This window comes from Mytilus galloprovincialis, chromosome 7 (genome assembly GCF_965363235.1).
Source record: "Mytilus galloprovincialis chromosome 7, xbMytGall1.hap1.1, whole genome shotgun sequence".
Lineage (NCBI taxonomy): Eukaryota > Metazoa > Mollusca > Bivalvia > Mytilida > Mytilidae > Mytilus > Mytilus galloprovincialis.
In genome coordinates this window covers 77711414-77737460 of record NC_134844.1, presented here as the reverse complement: position 1 = coordinate 77737460, position 26047 = coordinate 77711414, and the positions used below count along the sequence as shown (strand labels likewise).

Genomic DNA, 26047 nt, shown 5'->3' with positions numbered 1-26047 from the left:
ATTTATGAACAGATCTGAGGGTACTCGCAGTTATCTGACAGCTATTTCAAAGCCACTAACAGCTAACAAAAAAAAATCATGCATCTAAGACTAAACTATCAATCCGTACACATCCAACATCCAATGGATTTGGTGTAAAGACGTCATAAACAGCCAGAGAAAAACAGGACCTTGTGTAATGCCAAGTTACAGGTATCGACAGATTGTAGATCCATAAATGTGTATATGTATATAACATGTTAGTAATATTTAGTTACCTTTTAATTTACTGATAACAAAATCAATATTTATACCAATAAAAACAATATTCAATGATCTTATTACAGTGTTGAATAGGTAACCTTTTAGAATAAGTTTATTTAAAGGAGCGACAAGTTTACATGGATCATTTCTAAATTTCCGGGCACGGTTAACAACATTTCCGTAAAAATGAGGATGTGCTATCCCATTTGAAATCTTTAACCAAATCTTTATATCTATGGAAAAATTTAGTAAAGGTTTTAAGTAATTTATGGTAACGATATCCCTTGTTTAATAATTTACCAGTAATACATAAACACTGGACACTTTTAATTTGCAAAACACTCATTTGCAAATCCGCCGCCGCCTCAAACAAGAGCTACAATATCATGTATATAACCAAAATGTACGGAATTACATGGGATTCAATAATTTCATTGGTTTTATACTGTTACTTTCATATTTATTTTGCAATTTGAATTATAAAAACATGGGATTTTCAATATCCCATGGGACAGGGCAAAATCCCATGGGATTTACCATTATCCCATGGGATTTTTTTTGGTCCCATGGGATTATTGTAGTCCCATGGGATATTTGTTGTCCCATGGGACAAAAAAAATCCCATGGGACTATAATTATCCCATGGGATTTTTAATATCCCATGGGACAAAATAAAATCCTATGGGATTAAAATTATAAATATATATATATAAATATAAAGTTATGTGTATGTTACAATGAATGCTGTTTGGTAGTAAAATGTTTTAAATGTATACGAGTTTTTTTTATATTTTTTATATATACATATATATAATTTTTTTTAAATTTTGTCACAAACATGTTTTTTATTTGTTTTAATGACAATAAATATTATTCTTATTTTGGAATGTATAATAATAATATTTTACAGTCAAAGAATAAAGTCCTTTCACTGAAACAAAATGATGAAATTTCTAAATAAATAAAGAAATATTGTTTTGAAATCTTTGTCTTGTTTATTCTATTATGAAAAATAGAACTGAAAAAATATTTCATATTCTGACTGAATAGTTCACTCTTTTCATGAGGTAAGATTTTCTTTGTTATAGGTTCATTGCAATACTTGTATAGGCAAACAATTTGAATTATATATAACTTTGTGGTGTACATAATAGTATGCTTATAATTGCAAATTTATAATATAAACACTTTTTGTTAAAGTTTTTGCTTTCTTTATTCACAGCTTGCTATGTACAATTATTCAGTCCACTATATAAGAGTGAAGTCAATAAATAATTTCATTCACTAGAATATTCCTGCAATTCTTAGACAAAACATTTTTTCAATCTGTTCTTCAAAGATCTTCCTCTGTACATCTTTATTGAATGGAGAGATTCAAATGAGAAGACAAAGCAAGTTTATTTGGACAACAACATTCTAATATCTTGTTCATTCGTTCCATCTTTCAATTGATAATTACATTGTTGTATTTATATGATCAAGTTCTTGTGCATCAATGATCGTGATGATATGACTCCTTTTTGTTTATAGTCATCATGTTGAAATTTCCTCTTTCAAATAAATGTAGGAAAAAACATGTTCCATTTCAAATTAATAAAAAAGTCGCACTATGGAGAAAAATATCAGCTTTAAGTTTTCCGTTCAGTATTGATCTGTGAATGATGACCATGAAAATCCAGATTTCTGACCTACAAATACACAAACTCAAATATTATCAGTGAAGAGATCAATAAAATGGCTATTTTATCATGTTTATGATTAATATGATAAACTTTCATTTAAATATTCAAGTACTAAATTACAGAAATCGCTTAAATTTTATAATAGTTTAGTTAAAGTACAGCTTATTTAAAATTATAATAAAAAATATAGGCCACCGATGAGTTAAATAAGATATTACATTTTTAATGCCAAAAAATGGCTTTTTTGCACCAAAGGGAGATAATTTGGAGCTTTTTCAATGATATATGCATTTTAAAAGTCATCTGGGGCCAAACCGAATTGATTGTTTTGGATGATTTGGTGTACCATATAATGTATAATGATAAAGATATAAATAAATTGAGTTATGAAAAAAAAGTATTAAAACATTTTTCTGAAATTGTTATACCCTAGAGCCTCCTTAAATGTCATTTGATCTCTATTGGAGAAATGTCTCATTGGAAATCAGACTGCTAAGTGTTTCTTATTTTTATATCAACCCAGCCATATTATACCTGTCTAATATCAGGAGCTTGTACATAGTTCAGTGGTTGATGTTGGTTCATACCCGTCATTTTTATTTTTCATAATTTTTTGTTTTTATAAATTAGTCTGGTATATTTGACGTTTGAATTGATGCTCTGTTTCAAATTTGGTTAGTGTTGACTTTTATAGATTACTATAACATGTATAGGGTATGGGTTTTCTCATTACTTACAGGTCATCAATGGCCTCTAATAAGTAATTACAATGCTTACATCCACTAAATTGAACTCTGATGGATAGTTTTCTCTTTCATCATACCACATCTTATTTTAATAAATATTTAATTATTATTCAAGGACAAAAAAATTTATAACAGTGGACTTACCATTTAGGCTTTGTTGACCTCTGTAAATCTTATTTTGTTGATAATTTCTTCTGTTTATAGTTTCCCCCTTTATCTTTCATGTTCTTGCCCTACACATAAAAGGGTAAACATCATTTAATGACAAAAATAACTACTACATGTATTACATAATTAGTAGGCAACTGAAAATTTTGTCTTATTTGTATATAACATCAACTTACTCATCATTCTTGCTGTTCAATATCATGAATATTATCATTATTCTATGAATATGAGGTCACAGTAAAATTAACCTTGGCAGGCAGACATCTTTTTTTATATGATACCTTGTAGTCATTCCATACAACAAGTAGACCTATGCTTAAAAAATCTAAGGCCAAAATTAAAAATATGTTTGTTTCCCCTCCCCCCACACGGGTCAAAAATAAGCGCCCGGGTCAAAAAATTATTTTCCACAAAAAAATCGAAATTATTTTTTTCCTGAAAATAATTTGTTTCCATTTTTGGAAAGTGCTTGAAAGCAGAAGGATTGATAATCTAAATAAATACACTCAAATTGAGCACAAACAACTGATAAGTGGCCTGGACTGGACAAGTCAAACCATTCATGTGACCATGCTATGACAATCACATCCAGTTAAAAAAAACTAGAGGCTCTCAAGAGCCTGTGTCGCTCACCTGTTAATGTGTTTACTGATGTCGGCCATCTTCATTGGTAGGCGGGGTCATTAGACACTTTTTTTTAAATAGATACCCTAGTATTATGATTGTGGCCAAGTTTGGTTAAATTTGGCCAAGTAGTTTTAGAAATGATTTTTATACAAGTTACAAAAATGACGAAAAGTTGTTCAATATGGACTATAAGGGGCAATAACTCCTTAAGGGGTCCTCTAACAATTTTGATCATGCTGACTTATTTGTAGATCTTACTTTGCTGAACATTATTGCTGTCTACAGTTTATCTCTATCTATAATAGTATTCAAGATAATAACCAAAAACTGCAAAATTACCTTAAAATCACCAATTTTAGGGCAGCAACCCAACAACAGGTTGTCCAATTCAACTGAAAATTTGTGAGGGGATATATCTTATTCTGATGAACATTTAAATCTTGAAAGATTTGCCCTAAATGTCTTAGTTTCAAAGATATAAAGCAAAACCTGCATTTTACCACTATGTTCTAATTTTAGCCATGTCGGCCATTTTGTTTGGTAGGCTGAGTCATCGGACACATATTTTAAACTACAAACCACAATGATAATTGTGGCCAAGTTTGGTTAAATTTGGCAAAGAGAAGAAGATTTTTAAAAAAGTTACAAAAAATTATGAAAAGTTGTTAAAAATTGACTATAAAGGGCAATAACTCCTTAAGGGGTCGACTGACAATTTTGATCATGTTGACTTATTTGTAGGTCTTACTTTGCTGAACATTATTGCTTTTACAGTTTATCTCTATCTATAATAGTATTCAAGATAATAACCAAAAACTGCAAAATTTCCTTAAAATAACCATTTCACAGGCAGCAACCCATCAACAGGTTGTCCGATTCGTCTGAAAATTTCAGGGCAGATAGATCTTGACCTGATCAACAATTTTACCCCATGTCAGATTTGCTCTAAATGCTTTGGTTTTTGAGTTATAAGCCAAAAACTGCATTTTACCCCTATGTTCTATTTTTAGCCATGGCGGCCATCTTGGTTGGTTTGACAGGTCAGGCCACACATTTTTTATACTAGATACCCCAAGGATGATTGTGGCCAAGTTTGGTAGAATTTGGCCAAGTAGTTTCAGAGGAGAAGATTTTTGTCAGGTCAGGTGAGCTAAAAAAAACCTGCCTTCCTGGTCTGTTTACAAAGGGTAGACCCGGGGAGGGGAAACAGACATTCTTTTAAATGTGGCCTGATAAAATGACAAAACCAAGAAAACTTATCATTGACCAAAGAACAATAAAATGCGGTCATGGTTTATATATGAATCTGCCATTCAGACATGCACACCTTACAATTGTTTCATATCTACCAAATATAATCTACCTGTAACTTTAAACATATGATAAACTGACAAAACAATGCAGTGTTTCATTGACCAATGAACCATGCATGAAAATGAGGTCAAGTTCATATAAAATATGACAGACAGCTAAGTGCATCTTACAATTATTTCATTCACTAAATAAAGGGGCCTTATTGCTTACAGTATCCGAAAAATTGACCAAACCACAAAAACTAAATATTTTCAAAGTTCCTTATACCCTGCCAATTTGTTATGGTTGTGCCTGTTCCAAGTCAGGATCGGATAATTCAGTGATTGTCGTTTGTTTATGTGTAACATATCTGTTTTTCAATTTTTTTGTACATAAATTAGGTTGTTAGTTTTCAACTTTCAACTTGGCTATCATGTGTAAAATCATACAAGTGTTGGGAAAACAGGAAGTTGTCGAGTGATGAATCTGAAAATGCATCACACGGTATAGCTGACTTATTTAACCCTGAAACCAAATTTCAGAAATCCTTCTATTGTAGTTCCTAAGGAAAATGGGAAGAAAAATATTCATCGGACGGACATGACGGACTGACTGACGCAAGGATGGATGGACAGACAGGGGTAAAACAGTATACCCCCCCTTTTTTAAAGTGGGGGCATAATTTTAATACGGGGCTATAAAAACCCATGCAAGATGTCAAAACAAAAAGAAGTAACCTAATTCTTACTTGTTAGGGGCTATTTATTTATTGTCGGTTATACATATAACAATACAACATATTAAAGGTCTGTAGAGCTTTTATCCGACATACATATATATGACAAGCACAATACATTTGTACATGAAACATAAAGCTCATCACTGAGATAGTAGTCTCAGATAGAGGGAGGCGGGGTCAACCAAACTCCCCTATTCAATCTGAATGCAGGACAGAAAGTCACAGTCAAAAAGTCACACACTGTCACAGGACAAAAAGTCACAATTTAGTTTTGAGATTATTTTTCTTTGAACAAGAAAACACTCTTTTTGTATTTTTCTTGAAGTTTTATACATGAACATGATGTAGCAACTTTAAATTAAAATTTATTAAAAACAAATAAATCAGTGCATTAGGTTTGCGCACATTACCATTACATTTGCGCACAAAAATCATTACGTTTGTGTGCAGCTTTTGATTACATTTGCATGCATTTTTTAACATGTAAATATAAAAAAAAAGATATAGTATGATTGCCTTTTACAGCTGACTATGCGGTATGGGCTTTACCTCGGGCTTTGCTCATTGTTGAAGGCTGTTTGGTGACCTATGGTTGTTAATGTCTGTGTCATTTTGGTCTCTTGTGGACAGTTGTCTCATTGGCAATCATACCATACCTTCTTTATATTGGCTTATGGTTGAAGGCCGTAAAGACCTCTAGTTGTTAATGTCTGTGTCATTTTGGTCTCTTGTGGACAGTTGTCTCATTGGCAATCATACCACATCTTCTTTTTTATATTATGAACAATTTCCTAAAATTAAAAATGAATATATGTAATAAAAAGAAGATATTTCAAAATCTTTTTTCATTTATATTCAATCAATTGTCAACAAATTGTTTGTGACTTTTTGTCCTATTAACTTTAATTGTTACTTTATGCCTGAGTTTGACATGTGTTTGACTTTTTGTCCTGTGACTTTTTGTCGGAATGTCCTGTGACTTTCTGTTTTTGCAGAAGTCCAGGGAGTGTTAAAAAATCACATGTGCAAGTTGAGAGTCAACACTTACACAGGGACTACACAATACTTTTTCAGAATGTCAGCAAAAAAGAATCACTGGTGACAGGGGAGTGTAACCGATGAATTGATCCTGAATCAGATCAGATTTTCCCGGTACGTCTAAACACCGCTCAGGAGGACCTCCTGGGTGCACACATGCAGGGCATACAAAGTGCACTCATGGCAGACCCTATATAGTCGCCGTCGTATCTGCACACATGATGGATGTATATATTCGTTATAGATCGTCATACACTTCTCATTTTAGAGTTAAATTTGCAAGCAACCTCTTAAGATTCTAAAATAATAATGCTACTAAAAATATATTATTCCCCCAATTTTCGCAATTTTTTCGCCATATAAAATATTTAGGCGACTGTGCTTTTAGTGAATATAAACGATGACGAGGCCTCACGAATAAATATAAATATGAAATATACTGGAACATCGATTAGCATAGATCGAGCAGCAGAGTACACTTCCACATAAATCTCGAAGTTATTTACGCCGGATAATATAGACTGTGCTCCTGAATAAAGTTGTCAAATACATTAATTTGTGTTTTTTACTTCTACAAGAAATTTGATTCAAATGCTAATTACGCACTATTTGCTGAGCAGAGAATCATTCTAAGCCAGGAACCGTCTATACTAACTGATAACAGTAAGAATAGAAAGTCTCTGTAAAAAGGCAGTCAATACTAACAGAACTGTATTAACTTAATGATACATGTACATCAAGTTCCAGCACCTCACCAAGCACCCTTGCCTTGCATACTGAGATGGCAAACTGGTGTGTGTCAGTATTTTAATATAAAACTGCGTAGGTTCATATCGTTTGATTCAACGTTTGTTTGGTTATTTTTTAAGGATCGTTGTAAAATTATATCTAAATCTTTGTTAAAATACGATTTTAAATTGTTCAATTCTTTCTATTTCATAATTTTGTCAAAGTCTTACTTTTTAAAGTTTTAAATTTTACAGAAAAAATGAATATTCCAATTTGATTTGAAGAAAATCTTTTTGAACTGTCATGACATGGTGTTGCAAAGCTGATTACAGGTAACTATAACATACAGTAATTTTCCATTACGACAGTGCGTGTATTCTCGTGTGTGTATAACGTATAGTTTTCTAGAGAACATCCTGTCTACGTGTAATACAGATTGATGACATTATACAACATTTCTTTGGTTAAATGTGATAAGGTATCTGTGTCCATTCCCTATTTCAACACCACTAATTTTTCGAAGAAAAAAATAAAAAAGAAAATTATATGAAATTAAGAAGAAAAGTAGCAAATATAAACTTCAGTAATTGCGCATTGAGTAAACATAATTCCAATATTGCATGAACAAATCCGTGAGAAAACGTATATATACATGTATGAATAAAGATGTGTTTTAAAAGACCTATTGGCATTATTTCACACTAGGACCTAAGATAACTAGAACTAAGCAATGGTTGATCCAGAAATTTTCATAAGTGGGGACTCATTGACTGCCTTAGAGGGGTCACGTCCAGTCATGCTTCCGTGATTCCCTATATAATCTACCATTTGTTTCCCAAGATTTAGGAGGGGGGCTGGTACACACATATATATATAAATATACCTCTGCGGCGGAGCCAGCCATTTGAAAAGAAGGGGGTCTCAACCCAGGACAAAAGGGGGAGGGGGTGGTTCCAACCATATGTCCCCATTCAAATACATTGATCGTTCAAAAAAAGGGGTGGTTCCAACCCCCGAAACCCTCCCCCTGGATCCGCCACTGATACCTAGTATGCATATAATTAAGAACAGCTTTGAATATATGCATATAAAATAATGGTACGTTTAAAAACCGTTCAGGATCTCCTGGTTGCACACAGGACATTAAGTAACTTAGGACATGTATATATAATAGTAAGAGTTCAGGGTATACATTCGATAACTAACATATTTTATAATTTTGTAATTTTTGTTTTGATAAAATCAGAGACATATAATACATGTATTGAGACATATATAATATATGTGTCTCTGAAAAAATCAAACCATCTTTAAAGAAGTTATTTCAGTTTGAATCGACTGTCTTTTGCATCAGAATTCCAAAACGTTAATGTTATTTACAAATGCCAAAACCTGCAAGAAAGAAACATTTATATTCGGTGATTTTTACACTAAACGTTTTCGTAATTTGTTTTAAAAATATTAAAAAGTACATGTACATCGTTTTTTCAAGATTTGTATAGTAACTGGTTTAATTAAGTCCCCTTGATGAAATTTAAATTGCGAGACGCTAATTAATAAACTATGATCTATCTATCGGCATGCGTCGTTATTTGGGATACGTCACGGATGACCGATGGTCATATTCAATACGATATACCAATCATCATTTGAATTTGGGCAATTGATCTTTAATAATTAGGACTAATTGGTGATGGCAGAGAATAAGTCGCTGGTGATGGTTAAAAACATATAGAAGTAAACTTTGCAAAAAAAAAGGTTTTGCGGAAAAAATTATGAAAATATATGAATATGCTAAATAATTTTTTTTTCCGAAATAATAATAAAAGACGTTTAGAAATAACAAATTTTCACAGTTGGGAAATTTTCAATTCAAGTTATTTCATTTTGAAAACGTTGAAAAATATAGATCTTATTATATGTTAAATGTGGGCCGCTTGGAGATCAACTTGTGAAACCCTGCATAATTAGGGTTTGTCTACTTTCGTCTTTTTATATTACCAAACATTCTATAATCAAGGATTTGTACAAGGCCTTGTTATAATGAATATTATCGCCAATATCACCATAATTAAATAAAGAACAGATACAATATTCGCCTAAAGAGTTTGCCATCTAACAATTCAAAATGAAATGTTGAGTCGAAACTGAGGTACCAAATCTATAAAAAGAATCACTATTTTAGTCGAAATTAAACTGTATATAATATTCTTTTTTTCAAAACTCCTGAAATAATTTAACATTAACTATAGAGAGCTTACATATGCAAATCTGTTTAAAAGTATGTGTGCGTAAATAAAATTTGTTTATTACCCCCTCCCCCTTTTTTCCTTCTATAAAATTTAATTGTAAACGATTTTTTTTCTTAATTTGTGTTTGCTCATTAACTGGGGTTCATGCTGTCAAAAAAAAATGTCTCCTTGTGTAAAAGTTATTGATAAGAAAAAATTGAAGCTTCCAGAAGAATAACGGTACGTCTAAACACCGCTTGAAGGACCTCCTGATTGCACTCATGACATACGAAGTGCACTCAGGACCCTTTATAGTCATCGCACACAGGATGGATGCATATATTCTTTATACGCTTCTTATTTTAGAGTTAAATTTGGTAGAATTTGTAATTCTTAGAAAATAATAAGGGCACGTGTCACTGATTACACAACTACTGAGCCATGAATTATCCAATCAACAAAATTAATTGAATTATCTTTATTGTTGTTTTATACATTGTGTTGTTAGTACAGTGTGACCATGCGGGAAGTAATATTGTGACGTCTAGAATGAATATCACGATGTTTTAAGATTTTCGTCTTTTATTAAAATTTCGTTCCATAAATTTTTAAGTTTTATTCTTAATTTTATTATCATGTCCTGGACCAGTAATTAATTCTTTGCACGAGTTTGAAAAGGGAAATAATTATAAATGTTCATACTTTAAAAGAATTTATATTAATTAAAGTTTTGTATATGGAATCCGTTCTAAACGGTAAAAGCCGTACTTTTCAAACAATCAAACTCATATACATGTAGTTAGATGTTATTTCTCATTTTTATCGAACTTGTCCAGGAATTTTATTTTTGAGTTATACGAATATTTTAAGAAATCCGTTTTTATTAAGTTTTTTTTCTCCAATTAAAGTCGTTTTGTCCAGTTTCACAAGCCTGAAACGAATTTCAATGCGAAAATAAATTCTGAAAATGAACTTGTCTCCGTTTTCGTCTCCGTTTTTATGAAAATTATGATATTTTGGGTATAATTATTTCTAAAAAATATGTAAGTTAGATTGTAGTAGCGAGAAATTTTAAAAAAGAAGATGTGGTATGATTGCTAATGAGACAACTATCCACAAAAGACCAAAATGACACAAACATTAACAAAGAAAGACTATTTCGAAGACAGTTTATTGACACGAAATCCGTTCAAACCACGACTAAGTCTTCGTGCACAGATTTCCGTTAAGGTTAAACTGAATATTGTACATAATTGTCTTCTCTTGTATAATGGTTTGTTGAGAATAAAGAAATCAAATGTAATAAAATTTGATATTCAGTCAACATTGTGTTTGTTTAAAAACTTGATTTAGAGAGAGAGATAGAGAAAAGAATCACACTGAAAAACAAAAATCGAACTTGTTACAGAAAAAAAAACGCAACTATAAAATAATTTTCTTTATTCGTGAACTGCAAAACACAACAAATTAATTTACCCGTCATCATGAAAAATAAACTGAAAAAGCACATCGAATGAGATATATGTTTTATTTTTTCTATATGCAAATTCATGTTAAAGGTAAAACTGAACTAAACAATACAATTCCTAAAAAACAATAAAGATAATCCAATCAATTTTGTTGATTGGATAATTCATGGCTCAGTAGTTGTGTAATCAGTGACACGTGCCCTCATTATTTTATAAGAATTAACATATCTATCTAAGTTCGATTCAACCGACCGTGCAAGGGCTGTATAGCCAGTCAAGGTCGTTAAAAACTTCCATTTGTAAGTTCGATTCAGGCGCGGATCCAGAGGGGGGAGGGGGGTTCCGGGGGGGTTGGACCCCCCCTTTTTTTGGCCGATCAATGCATTTGAATGGGGACATGTAGTTGAACCCCCCTTTTTTTGCCCTTGGTTAGGACCCCCCCCCCCTTTTAAAATGGCTGGATCCGCCCCTGCGATTTCAACTTCTATCAAAATTTAACTCTAAAATAAGAAGCGTATTATAAACATCCATCATGTGTGCAGATATGATTACGGTAATGGGTCCTGAGTGCACTTTGTATGTCCTGAGTGCACTCAGGAGGTCCTGAGCGGTTGTTTAGACGTACCCGAAGAATAAATCATTTCCTGAACATACATTTATCTGTAATTAAAGAAAATTCGCCTAAAACATTCTCTCATATATATATTTAAACAATTAATTGTAAAATAATTAATTCAACGTCGGACTTTCTGTCTGTTTACTAATACTTTTCTTGTTCAGTTTAGTTTATACCCATAATAGATGAACGGAAATAAGTACTTTTTAGGAAAATTTACAACTCAAATTTTCAAAAAAATTAACAGAATAGAGAACAAAGGACAAAGAAAAAAAAGGAATAAAGAATAGTGAAAGAAAGAGAATAATGGAAAAAAGTGTAAGTTATTAAAAATATAACTAAAACAAGAATGTGTCCCCAGTACACGGATGCCCCACTCGCACTATCATTTTCTATGTTCAGTGGACCGTGAAATTGGGGTAAGAACTCTAATTTGACATTAAAATTAGAAAGATCATACCATAAGGAACATATATACTAAGTTTCAGGTTGATTGGACTTCAACTTCATCAAAAACTACCTCGACCAAAAACTTTAACCTGAAACAGGACGAACGAACGGACGAACGAACGGAGGCACAGACCAGAAAACATAATGCCCCTCTACTATCGTAGGTGGGGCATAAAAAGAAGACAGAAAAAAAGACACCCCTCCGAGACGAGCCTTACATGCACTGTTATTACCCAAGGTTAATTTTACGGCGGCTCATTTTATTTTGGCTTAGAAATAAACATAATTGACAAGTTTCCTTCCCCTGCATTCTCGATCCCACATGTAAATAGCACGGTGATTTCAAAAAGACATTGATACATCATTACAACACTTGCCGTCAGTATTTGAATATATTGATTAAGAAGGTATAGAAGATTAATGCACGCACACTATTATCCACCACTGGCCTAAATAGTTAGTCCGCAAACAACGAGGGTCATAAAAACCCAGCACTTTGAACACAGCCACCGGCATGGTGTGAATCTGAAAGCTTCCCACTATCCATTTCTACCCATAGAAAACTTTTGCCTTTCATTTATCAAAAATGAAATATGTTGATATTAATGGTATATAAGAATTATTGGGGAATTCAAACCATTCCTATTGTAAGTGATAAAACTAAATTTATATCAGGGTGATTGAAATGAGGATAAAAAAGGGGGAATCAAGAGTTCAGGGCCCCCTGTTTGGGAAAAGAATTGGTTGATTATATATGGATAATGGAATCACTAAGTCATGGCAGGAGCAGGCCCCTCTTAGGCAGTCGGTGGGCCCCGCTTATGAAAAATTCTGGATCCACCACTGTGGTCATGGTGGTCTTCAGTTGTATTATCTTTTAAAAAAAAAATTACACCTGTATAGTGTATATTCTTTAGTGTAAATCAAGGAAAAATACTGTGAACTATCTGTGCATTGGGGCTTATTAAAAGGTATTTCGGGGGGAAGAAAGAAGGGAGGGTGAGTCCATGGGAGGTAATCCCCACCCCTTTCAATTGGAGAATATGCTATTATCTTGTAAACGGTCCAGATCCCCATCCCTAAACAATATATATTCTTGAATGGGGCGATAAAACAAATCAAATGAAATTAAAAGGAGGTCTTTGGGGGTTACCCCACTCTGTTCAATTTGAGAATGTGCTATTATCTTGTGAACGATCCAGATCCCCACCCCTAAACCATATATATTCTTGTCGGGGACAATAAAATTAATAATGAAATAAAATAAAAGTGAAGTCCCACCCCCTCTAGTTTGAAAACTTGTAAACGGTCAAGATCCCCACCCCTAAACCATATTTATATATTCTTGTATAGAACAATAAAACAAATCAAAGGAAATATAGGGAGAGTCCATGGGGTTCACCCCCACCCCCACATGTTTGAGAAACTTTTTAAATAGTTGAGATCCCCTGTCATCCAGTGGTTAGGTGAAAAAATTTCAGGATCCCTGATCCCCACCGTCAAACCATATACATTCTTGTATGAGACAATAAAACAAATCAAATGAATATAGGATCATCCCCTTTGTCTTGGGTTGGGAACCCCCCTTTTTAAAATGGCTGGATCCGCCCCGGCATACCATCTAGCTAGCTATAAAGGCTTTAAAAATATGAAATCAAACAAGGAAATTAACAGTGTAGGCAACTGTTTTGAATTTAAAAAAAAGTCTTTTACATATATATAACAATGTTAAATTTTTTGTGCATTTATTTTTGCTTATCGTATTTTCAATAATAGACAAAATTGCATGAATGAATATTGTAATTTAATAAAAATCAGCATACATGATATAAAATGGGAAGTGGAAACTGGGAATTTGACAAAGAGACAACAACCCAATCAAAGAGCAGACAACGGCCGAAGGTCACCTATGGGTCTTCAATGCAGTGAGAAAAATTCGGCACTGGTCTTCAGCTCATAAATATGTATCAGAAATGAAAACGAGATACAGCTTTCAGTTGTATTAATAAAAACCTCACAATAAGTTCGGAATATCAGAATATACAGTATTGCAAGATTCTCTCAAAATGTACACATAGAGCTGAAAAACTGTCAGTGACTGTAAAATTAATCATGCTTACATTAAAGTCCATGGAGTCCATCTTAATATGCATACTCTCGTACAAAGGAATATAAGTATGCAATAGACATCAAGTTTTCAAAAATAAGAGTATCTATGCCATTAATTTACGACAAGATCTTAATCAAGTAATAATTTCGGTTTGTTTAAATATTTCGGAGGTTAGTATGACCTCCTCTTTGGTGATGATGTTTTCGTTTTAAAGTTGGGAAAATTGTTTGTACATGTACCAACAAAAATAAAAACACAAATTCAATCTAGAATTATGTTTTTATCATTTTTTTATGTTTAGGTTGTCAGCAAGATGAAAAGGACAAGTATGCAGTTCAAAATTCAAAATGTGGATAAGTTGAGGTTCTAGGTCTTACCTTTGCAGATTTTCATATTTTGCATGAATGAATTCAAAGGTTATATGATGGACAGCAGAGAAAGAAAAAAACAAATTTTCAATTATCCTGCTCCTGGATAAATGTAAAACATCTTGTTTTTCGGTAAGTTTTATGCTCTGTTTTGATAGTGTTAGTGCATTCATCTTTCCAGTTTTTCCTCTAAATTGTAAGTTTTTGGTGAGTGTTCACCATGAATTTCAGTAAGTAACTTGTGGATTTACATGTATATACTCAAAATTTAGTACTAATATTAATGGGATTTTAGCATGACATCCTGCCAAATGCTTGTTAATCATGTTTATGTTCCAGAACAAACAAGTATTTGGACTGTACGCATACAGTCTGCCAAATTTTAAGAAGTTGGTCAAGTTTATTACAAACAAATGTACAGTACAGATCAACATAACTGAAATCTTTAATAGATTAATACAAAAAGTTTAATTGCAGTTAAAATAAAAACACAGGTTTGGTTGAGCTGGTACCAGACAGTACAAGTATACTTAAATGGTCTGACTGTACACATATGGTGGGACTGTAAGTTCTGGACCATAAAAGTAAGATCCGAATACTGATATGGTCTGGAACATTTATACATGTCTTAGAATTAATATCAAACACATTGGTGTTTTTGAACTTGGTAATAAGTTATGTGATAGAACTATAATGTTTTGGGATATCAAAATCAAAAATATCCCATTTTTACTTTTAATAAAGAAGAAGATTATTGATGTATGTTTAAATGTATATTAAAATGAGACAGCAAGCCAACAACACAAAAAAAAAAGGATAAAACATACATATTTTGTTTGTATCAATGTTATAATTTCCAATATGTTCAAGGTATTTTTTCATTGAAATAAAACACAAATTGAAATCTGTCTGAACTTCAAAAGCTTAAAGAAATATTGTTTCTGTTGTCTGCATTTTGTATAATATATTGCAAATTCTTGTGAATAATGGAATGTTATTATAGTTGTCTAAAGTTTTAACATTGATCTTTATACTGTAAAATTCATAAATTATTGCGTGCATTTATTATTGCGATTCTGTCATTTTAGACTTAAATGCGATTTTAAATTTTACGATTTTGAAAAATCCTGGTTAATCCATATAAAATATTTCATAATACGAGTTTAAATTATTGCGTTTACAACTCCGTTGCATTTTTCGCAATAAAAAAAAACTTGCATTAATTCCGAATTTACAGTATATATATATATATTATGTATATAACTTGGGAAAATACCCAAATTTTATAAAGAATAAATTAATTGATTGTTATATGGTATTAGAATAGGAAGATGTGGTATATTGCTAATTTGACAACCCTCCATCAGAGACAAAAGGATGTAGGCCGTTAGCAACTGATGACACTGGACAACCTTTAACAATCAGTAAAATCCATACCGCATAGCTATTTTTATTGAAAATCATATTATTGCTACATGTATGAAAACAATTTTGTATAATCCATTACTTTAGATTTTATTGGTTCTTTTTCAGAAGGATTGAAATTCACCACCTAAAATAAATGGAGAAAACATAGAAACAAGACCAGAATAAATTCAAAGAAAAAAGTTGGATCAGTTATTATTTTCATCACTCAGTCAATGATTTGAAGTTCTTTTAAATTCAAAAAAATATTGAAACCACAATAATGTCAAAGTTCTGTGCTGAATGTCCAAAAAGTGGACTATACCATCAAACAATGCTGGATGATAAGAAACTATTAATGTTTTGTGTTGAGGGATATTGTGAAAAAAATAGATTTACTTTAAATAGCTACTAGTATGTTAAGCCTAACAATAGAGTTTTTTTTTTTTATTTCAAATGGCAAATAATTGTGTTTCAAGAAAGTATTCTATAATTCATGAATAAACATATATTGATACATGTACTTACATTATCTGCTTTGTTGTTTAAAAGTTTAGTTTTGAACAGTTAAAGAACAATATGCTAAATTAACATTTCCCAAGAAAAAAAGATATTCAATTAAAAAGATTCATCTTATAATAATTTACTACCAAATAGAATACATTGTAACATACACATTACTGTTTATTTATATCTATATATTTACAATTAGAATCCCATAGGATTTTAATTTGTCCCATGGGATATTAAAAATCCCATGGGATAATAAAAATCCCATGGGATTTTTTTTGTCCCATGGGACAACAAATATCCCATGGGACTACAATAATCCCATGGGACAAAAAAAAATCCCATGGGATTTAACCAAAATCCCATGGGATAATGGTAAATCCCATGGGATTTTGCCCTGTCCCATGGGATATTGAAAATCCCATGTTTTTATAATTCAAATTGCAAAATAAATATGAAAGTAACTGTAGAAAACCAATGAAATTATTGAATCCCATGTAATTCTGCATATTTTGGTTATATACATGATATTGTAGCTCTTGTTTGAGGCGGCGGCGGATTTGCAAATGAGTGTTTTGCAAATTAAAAGTGTCCAGTGTTCATAGATTGCGTTCGTTAAAAAACTACATTTTTATTTTTTTTGTATGTGTAAATATTTTGAACCGACAATAATCGGTAACTTGAACATGCGGAAGAGGTGGGGATTACCACTCATGTACAAAAGTGGAACAACACGCAAAGTAACTTTGAAATTGTTATAAATTAATATGAACTTTAAATTGCATAAGAAAACGTTAAACAGTCCAAACAATCTGACATAGGTTGTTGCTTTTTCGTTAAAAGTTGTTCGCAGTAATAGTTTCGTGAGATTAAACAAATGTTCCATGCTCTTTTAAAAATTACTTTTTTTTTTGTTTATGACCATGCATTTATTTTTTTTGTTATATAAAACAACATGTAAGTCATAGGGTTAGTCTCGTACGTTTACTGCATTTTTTAAATGTTTTTTTTATTTCAGTCTGTAAAAAAATATAATGAAGAAAATATATAATTGATGAAACTAAAGAAAGGTCATATCGGGTTTTGTTGCAATAGGCAGTCCCCACGAAAAGTTATAATAGAGAAAATTACAATGTATGAAAATAGAAAAAAATATTTTTTTAATTCATCACCATTTTTATTGGTTTTATTTATGGATAAACTACACAGGGAAGTAAAGCGACACACAACGAGCATGTTTGTTTGTAAATGAATACGGGTCTGGATGGCGTTTACAGAAGAGAGAATAAAAGACACAAAAAGAATCGAGAAAAAAAGACAAATAAAAAAATCCTGAAATATACAGAATAGAGAATGATTGGCAAAATAGATAAAGGATAGATAGAAATGGATAGAACAATTAAAGAATAAAGAAATAAAAGGTCCCAAATAAAGACCCTCATTATTATGATGTATCAGCATATTTGGAACATACCTTGTAATAGACGTTTACCAGAAATCGTGTAGATATTAACATGGACGTTTCTTTAACTAAAGTAAATAAAACATGAACAGTAGATCAGTGACCAAATTTTATCTGGTTGCAAAACTTCTCTTTACACTGCATATATCAAAGGTAAGGGAGGGTTTGTGCGCACATACAACTGGCAAAATTTAACCCAATGTTTCGTTCATTTAACGAGCTTATTAATGCTGTCTAGACCAGGATGTGTTATTCTCACTCAATGTCTTTGGGAAGGTGTTTGTTGGTGTGGTCTTTTATACTGTCTAATGTTTTGTGTAAGTCTTAAGCGTGTTATGTTCTTTTTAATGTATTACTCAAGTTTAGTTAATTCTTTAACTTATAGTTCCTGAGATAGAACTCGAGTAAGTCATCAATGTAAATGAAGCTAGACATGTAAGTCACAGTGACCTACTATTGACTGTTATTGTTGATCTACTTCCAAAAATGCTGAACGATTTAGGTTGATAATTATATAAATCAAATAGCAAATAAATCTTTTGCAAAATATAAATAACAAACACCAGATTGATGTTTTTTCTTGTGTGAAAGATATATTTTGTTAAAAAGTCATTGCCACTGAGGAGGGTGGACTCAACAACTGCATGATAGATACATATATGTATAATGTTTTGTTCTTTTGTTGTTCTTTTTGTATGGTGTATTGTGTTGATTTATGTATGCCTTCAACCCCATTGGGGTATAAATGTGCATTTATTCAATAAACTAAACTATATTACTGAGTTTTAGTTCATTGAAAAATTAATCTATTTGTTTATCTTAGAAGTCCTCGTAATGCACTTTCCGTATCTAACCTGACCTAAATGCGTTGACCCGGATAAAGAAATATGGTCATTCCTATAATTCGTTAAGGGGTCTGTATGAGACCCATTGCACAGTAAACTCCCCGTCAGTTCCAGCTTCGATCCGCATACGGGTCCGCATACTACTCTAGTTCCGGAACGGAAACGATCACTGTACGTAGTTTGATTGCACAGCACATTGTCAAATTTTACAATCTTCTTTCCAGGCTACCTTTCTTGGAGGACAACCTAGCGTATTAAACAAAATGTTAATTTTGTCTCATCTTGAATATGCATCAAATATTTGCCAGACCATTATATATCGATTAACCAACCTATTAACTTTATGTATACATCAGTGGCCTAACGTTAAAAATCGATACATATCATATTGGTCGCTTAAAATGTTCTGATAATTTATATAGTATCAAATTTGTGGTTTTCCCTTACAGCTCGCTAGCCTAGTTTTTTATTGTAATTTTAATCAGTCGCTAGCTTGAATGTTCGCTAGTTTGAGTGTAGTTAGTTGACAGACAAAATACCAAAAGGGCCAAATGAGCTTTTCTAGTCACTTGGCGTCCGTCGTCCGTCGTTAACTTTTAAAAAATCGTATCCTCTGAAACTACCTGGCCATATTTAACCAATTTTGTCCACAATCATCAGTATGGCATCTAGATTTATAATGTGTCCGAAGACTCCGCTTGTCATCCAACATGGCCGCCACGGCTAACAATAGAATATAGGAGTAAAATGCATGTTTTGTCTCTTAACTTGAAACCGCTATAAAAAGAGTAAATCTGACTTTGGCAGAAATGTTCAGAATAAGTTGATCTCCCTATAATTGTCTATTTACATCAAAATCGTCAGATGACTTTTCATAAGAATTATTGCCTTTAAATGACAAATTTTACCATCTTTTAAAAAATGTGTGTCCGGTATCTTGAAAAAATATAAATAAAGATAAAGAGATACTTTAAATAGCAAAACATGATCAGCAAGACAAGATCTACAAATAAGTCTGCATAGTCGAAATTATCAGACGACTTCTTTTCGGACTTTTTGCCTTTAAATGACAAATTTTACCATCTTTAAAAATGTGTGCCCGTTATCTTGAAAAATAAATAAAAAAAAGATACTTTAAATAGCAAAACATGATCAGCAAGACAAGATCTACAAATAAGTCTGCATAGTCGAAATCATCAAACGACTTCTTTCCGGAGTTATTGCCCTTTAATGACGATGTTTACCAATATCTTGCGGTTTTGCCTAATATCTGAAATCTATGATATATTGCAAAAATGATCAGCAAGACACGAATTTTTTTCTTGATTTCTATTCTAGTCCCTAATGTCGGAGACTGTCTATTGTTGAAGAGGTACATAGACATAGGTGAGCGACACATGTTCTTCAGAGCCTCTTGTTCAATTTAGTAACACATTTGTCAAAATATTGAGTACAAGTTACGTTAACATGGTTAAGGTAGGTGTTATTCAAATTCTCTTTTTAACGACGGGGCCATATGTGGAGCAGGATCTGCTTAGCCTTAGGAAGCACCTGCCATCACCCCCGGTTTTTGGTTGGATTCGTGATACATAGTCTTTTTTTTCTATGTTGTGTTTTGTGTATTGTTGTTTGTCTTTTGGCCATTTCTTTTTTGCCATGGCGTTGTCAGTTTATCTTTGGCTTAGGCCATAGTTGTTTTTTTATTTGTTTTGCGTCCGCGTGCGGGTAGGTTTTCGGCCAATTTGTGTCAAAAACAAACACAAACTTTTTTTTGTTCGTCAGTAGAAAATCCGTATTTTCCGGGTTTTTCCAGCCGTGTTTTTGTGTATTCTTATACTCAAATCTATTTTGCGCTTTAAATAACAAGTACGCTCCTTATTTAAAGCGTTTAAGCGATCTTGACTTCGATACATGTGACAGCAGAAATGGCCAGTATAAATGTGCCGGCGAACGAGATCGTTTGTAATGGTTCTTCCTTGGTACAGGTCTTAGGGACCGTTCAATATTTATCAGATGGATGGGCCGGTGCAAAATGGGGCGGGGCAAGCACTTTTTTTGTGGAAATATTTGGATGGGCGAGAACTTTTTTTAATATATATAGTGGATGGGCTAGAACTTATTTTATTTGAAAAATATTTGCTTTCAATTTTATCGGTGTGGAGGAAATTCCTTTTGCAGGCACAAAAAACATAAGGGACATGGTCTCAACAATAATTTTCAGTTTAGGCCAAATCCAGATAGTCATCTTTAAATTTTTTTATAAACTTTTTCAAATCAAGATGGATTTTCATAAAACTTTACAATTATTTCATTTATATATTGATCTTACAGAATACCAGGTTGTTTGGTAGTTTGGTGAATTGCTGTCATTCTATGGATTTAATAAATAGGTTAAAAAAAGCTAAAATTTTCAGTTTTGGCTAAATCCAGATAGTCATCTTTAATTTTTTTCATAACTTTTTCAGATCAACTGGCATTTTCATAAAACTCTACAATTATTTCATTTATATATTGATCTTACAGAATACCAGGTTGTTTGGTAGTTTGGTGAACTGCTGTCATTCTATGGATTTAATAAATAGGTTAAAAAAAAAGCTAAAATTTTCAGTTTTGGCTAAATCCAGATAGTCATCTTTAATTTTTTTCATTACTTTTTCAGATCAACTGGCATTTTCATAAAACTCTACAATTATTTCATTTATATATTGATCTTATAAAATACCAGGTTGTTTGGTAGTTTGGCTTATTGCTGTCATTCTATGGATTTAATAAATAGGTTAAAAAAAGCTAAAATTTTCAGTTTTGGCTAAATCCAGATAGTCATCTTTAATTTTTTTTATAACTTTTTCAAATCAACATGGATTTCCATGAAACTCTATAGTTATTTCATTTATATATTGATCTTACAGAATACCAGGTTGTTTGGTAGTTTGGTGAATTGCTGTCATTCTATGGATTTAATAGAAAGGTTAAAAAAACTAAAATTTTCAGTCTAGGCTAAATCCAGAAAGTCATCTTTAATTTTTTTTTATAACTTTTTCAAATTAACATGGATTTCCATGAAACTCTATAGTTATTTCATTTATATATTGATCTTACAGAATACCAGGTTGTTTGGTAGTTTGGTGAATTGGTGTCATTCTTATGGATTTAATAAAAAGGTTAAAAAAAGTTTAAATTTTCAGTCTAGGCCAAATCATTGGATAGTCATCTTTAAACTTTTTTATTACTTTTTCAAATCAATTTAGATCTTCATATAACTCTACAGCTATCTCATTTATATATTAATCTTACAGAATGCCAGGTTGTTTGGTGTTTTACTGTCAAATGTACGGAATTAATTAATAGGTGAAAAAGGGTGCATCAAAGTCAAAAATATGTCTGCCTAAATTGCTTAAAAAGACCATAATTTCTTTTTTGAAAGATTAGATAAAGGGACATTGGTATTTGAATTATATTTAACATGCTGTGTTATTAAGACAATAATTAGTAATTCAGCATATGATAATATTTTTACTAGTCCAAGAGTTATTGTCCCTTAGTTTAAATTATTTCCTTTATTTTAAATCAATATTTATCTGAGGCTGCAAATATAAAATCAAATATATACATGTATATTCACGCTGCTTTTAAAAACAATAAAATGTATGGTTCTGATACACACTTAAATATTTATATATAAATGGAATTAACTAGCACATTTTAAATTTTGTATTTACACCAAAGTCTATTCTTTGATTTCAAGACATAAACCTGCAAACTTTCAAATAGAAAAAGAACTTTAAATTTTTTTATTGTTTTAAGCTTTAGAGGGGCAAGGACTTTTTTTATAGATTTTTTTAGATGGGCAAGGACTTTTTTTCAGAATTTAAAAGGATGGGCATTAACTTTTTTAATGAATCAATATAAATAATGCACCGGCCCATCCATCTGATAAATATTGAACGGTCCCTTACAGTAGGCGTTCCTTACTTGCTTGAAGCAAGAGTTACCTCCCATTTGCACAGTTATCTTATTTTATAATTGAAATAAATTTTTATACTTTTTTAAATGAAAAATAGTAGTTTTTGCAAATATTTCTAATAAATTTCTTTAAATGATATCTACTGTCTGATAAGATAGGATAAATTAGTATGTACATTTTTAATTCCACAAGATATTAAGATATAAAACATAATTTCATTAGTTTATTTTCTGAAAAAAAAAGTATGCAGAACAAAATATTAATATATTGCCAAAAAGTTTACATAAAGTATTCCAATTATAGGAAGATAACTCTGCAAATGGGAGATAATTCATGCTTAAAGCATTATTGATTTGATACAGGGAATTATTGATTATACATATTAGGTTTTAATACAACATGACACATCTCAGATCAAAACATGTCTCTTCTCAAAGGCTTCAGTATAAATGGGAAATGTTTGAAATACCAAGGCCATTTCTCAGAATATAGTCATATCAAGTTTGTACATTGCTAAATTTCCTGTTTGTCATGTTTGCTCTTTCACTTAGATATGACAGTATTGATCTAAAGTCACTGTTAATCAGTCCAGAACTTAAGCAGACTCTTGTGTTATTTTCTTTGTGTGTGTTTTTTTTCCTTGCTGTCTGGTAGGTTTTCTCAGAATCAGTTGACGCAAAACAAAGAAAAAAACAGACACGGCCTTATGAGTATGAATGTCCCTTCAGTATCTTTCAGATCTACAACTTATCGTGTTTACTTCGCAAAGCAAATTCTACTGAAAAATCACGTTATTAAAATACAACCAATGTGAAAATATGTTTTACACGTATGAATACATTGGCGGTTTAAAGAAGAAAACAGCAAAAGGGATAATTAAAAAGGTAAGGTTTTGAATTTTCAATTTTGCAAAATTAATAGGAAATAGATTTCTATGCTACTAAAGGAAGAGACCGATTTCATTGAGCCGCCACTCCTCTGAAACCATACAAAGTCAGAAATATTTGTGATATGACATATAAATGTAGTGTTTTTTACTTCCTAAATTTGTCTTGGAAACAATCTTTTTTTCCACAGAAAACGGCAATTTTCGAGAAAATATCCAAATTCGGAGACCGTTATCGATCCGTGTCTGATACGCTTTCGCGCATGCTCAGTCGACGTACTGCCCACGAAATCCAAATTTTGATCCCTTCGATAATGTCAACGCATTTTACGTAGCTCATAAGGTTATTAAGTTAAACATTTGTTAAGAGTAAATAACTACTGAAAATCACACTTAGCCACACTTTTTTTACTAGGGTATTTAATATCTTTATTTTCCAACCGAGATGAATGGGGTCTTTTGCATTATGTTCCTCATTTTCAATAGAATTAAATGCAGTAACCGTGTCTAAATACTTACTGTGTCCACCTTATTACTGTGTCCACACTCTTTGTTTCAACACTTGCCCAATTGTACCGCGATTTCGCGGGCATCTTCTAGTCTATATAAAAATAAGAAGATGTGGTATGATTGACAATAAAACAACTCTTCACAAGAGACCAAATGACCCAAAAATTAACAATTATAGGTCACCGTACGTCTTTCAACAATAAGTTAAACTCATACCGCATAGTCAGCTATAAAAGGCCCCGAAATTTCAAATGTAAAACAATTGAAACGAGAAATTAACGACCTGATTGATGTACAAAATAATGAACGAAAAACAAATATGATATACATTTTGTCCAGCAACAAACCTCATCCACTGAATTACAGGCTCCTGATTTAGGACAGGCACATATAGAACGTGGCGGGGTTAAACTAGTTTGAAGGCGCCAGCACTCCCCTTACCTGGGACCTGTTTCTATGTCGGTGAACTGTTTGTGATAATTTGCTGACCCACTGACTTTTACTCGATATGGCTTATTTTTCATCTGTCAAATTGAATTATGATATGTGAACAAAACTTAGAATAAAGACAAACATGTAAAAAAAAACAGGTATACTAAACAAAATCAATATCCATATATGAGGGGGCGGACAGGGTAAAGGGAGACAGGGAGAGAGGGGGTGAGAGAAAGAAGAGGGGGCGGGAGAAAAGAGAGAAGGGGCAGGAGAAAGGGGAAAAAGGGTAGAAAAGGGACACAAAAATGTATATGAAAATTATTAAAATTAAGCTGGAAAACAATTATCATATCAAATTAGTTAATAAAAAGCTTCAAGAAAGTGCTAATAAAAGTAAAATAACAAAAATACCGAACTCCGAGGAAAATTAAAAACGGAAAGGCCGTATTCAAATGGCAAAATCAAAAGCTCAAACATATCAAACGAATGGATAACAATTGTCATCAGTCGCATAAAATTTCATAAAATACCATACTAACGAAAGCGACCTCATAAATACTCCGAGCATCGTCACTAAGGGAGCTACCATTTGATTTTTATGGGGGGGGGGGGGGGATGAAAAATGTTGTCCTGCATTTTTTTTAAAGTTGTAATTACTTGTCATTATATAAATTTTTGTCAAAAAGTTAAAGAATTGGTTAAAAAACACAACGTTCCATACTTTTAACAATGATAGACAAAAGTGATATCGGCCTATAGTTTGACACCAGTTCTCTATCAGCACTTTTGAAAACTTGTATAACGCTTGCTAAAGATTTATTGAATAGCTTAGCCAGGGGCCTACTTAACTCTCGAGCAGCATACTTCAGAAGACTACCGCTAATTTCACCAGGGTCCGTCGCTTTAGTGATATTTAATGTAGACAAGTAATCAAACACTTCCTCTTCGGTTATTATAATATTGTTTAAGATTGGTATATCATCGGACAGGGGGGTATTAGGAAAAGACGCTTTAGAATCATCAACGGTCGCTTGCTTACAAAAGAAGAGATTAAATGCGTTTGATTTTTCATTATCGTCTTCTATATATTTATTTACTAGCAAACTGAAAGGGGGTATATTTTCTTTTACATAAACTAGGACCCACCACCAATTTTGTCACCATCCCGATCTTTTCGATATGGAGTTTTAAAATTATCTAATTTTTATTGGCTTTCAGCAATATCGGACTTAAGCCATGTTTCGGTAAGTAAGATTATGTCCCTGTCCCCCAGCTCAGCTTCAACTATTGATTTTTTAGGGAGAAGGTTTTGTATATTTAAACATGAAAAAGTCAAAAGATCTTTATAACGTCGATGAAAATCCAACATATCAGTTGAACTATCATTATGCAAGCAGTTATCTGATGAGTCGGGCGTTGGACCTGTATTTATTTCGATATCCCCTGCCGTATAAACAATAAAAAATATATATAAAAATAACTGGCAAATCGCTAAACAAATGTCATATGTATTTGTATATCT

At 32.1% G+C, this 26047-nt stretch overlaps 2 long non-coding RNA genes across 2 annotated transcripts; one reads left to right on the top strand and one right to left on the bottom strand.

Annotated features, from left to right (window-relative positions):
- Nucleotides 1-1431: 1431 nt before the first annotated feature.
- Nucleotides 1432-6643, bottom strand: LOC143083716 (uncharacterized). Its single transcript, XR_012980853.1, has 3 exons — nucleotides 6547-6643; nucleotides 2816-2904; nucleotides 1432-1931 (listed from the first exon to the last, which is right to left on the bottom strand). It is a non-coding gene; the product is annotated as an uncharacterized LOC143083716 (long non-coding RNA).
- Nucleotides 6644-11865: 5222 nt separating this feature from the next.
- Nucleotides 11866-16333, top strand: LOC143083715 (uncharacterized). Its single transcript, XR_012980852.1, has 3 exons — nucleotides 11866-12438; nucleotides 14443-14641; nucleotides 16043-16333. It is a non-coding gene; the product is annotated as an uncharacterized LOC143083715 (long non-coding RNA).
- The last annotated feature ends 9714 nt before the right edge of the window (nucleotides 16334-26047 follow it).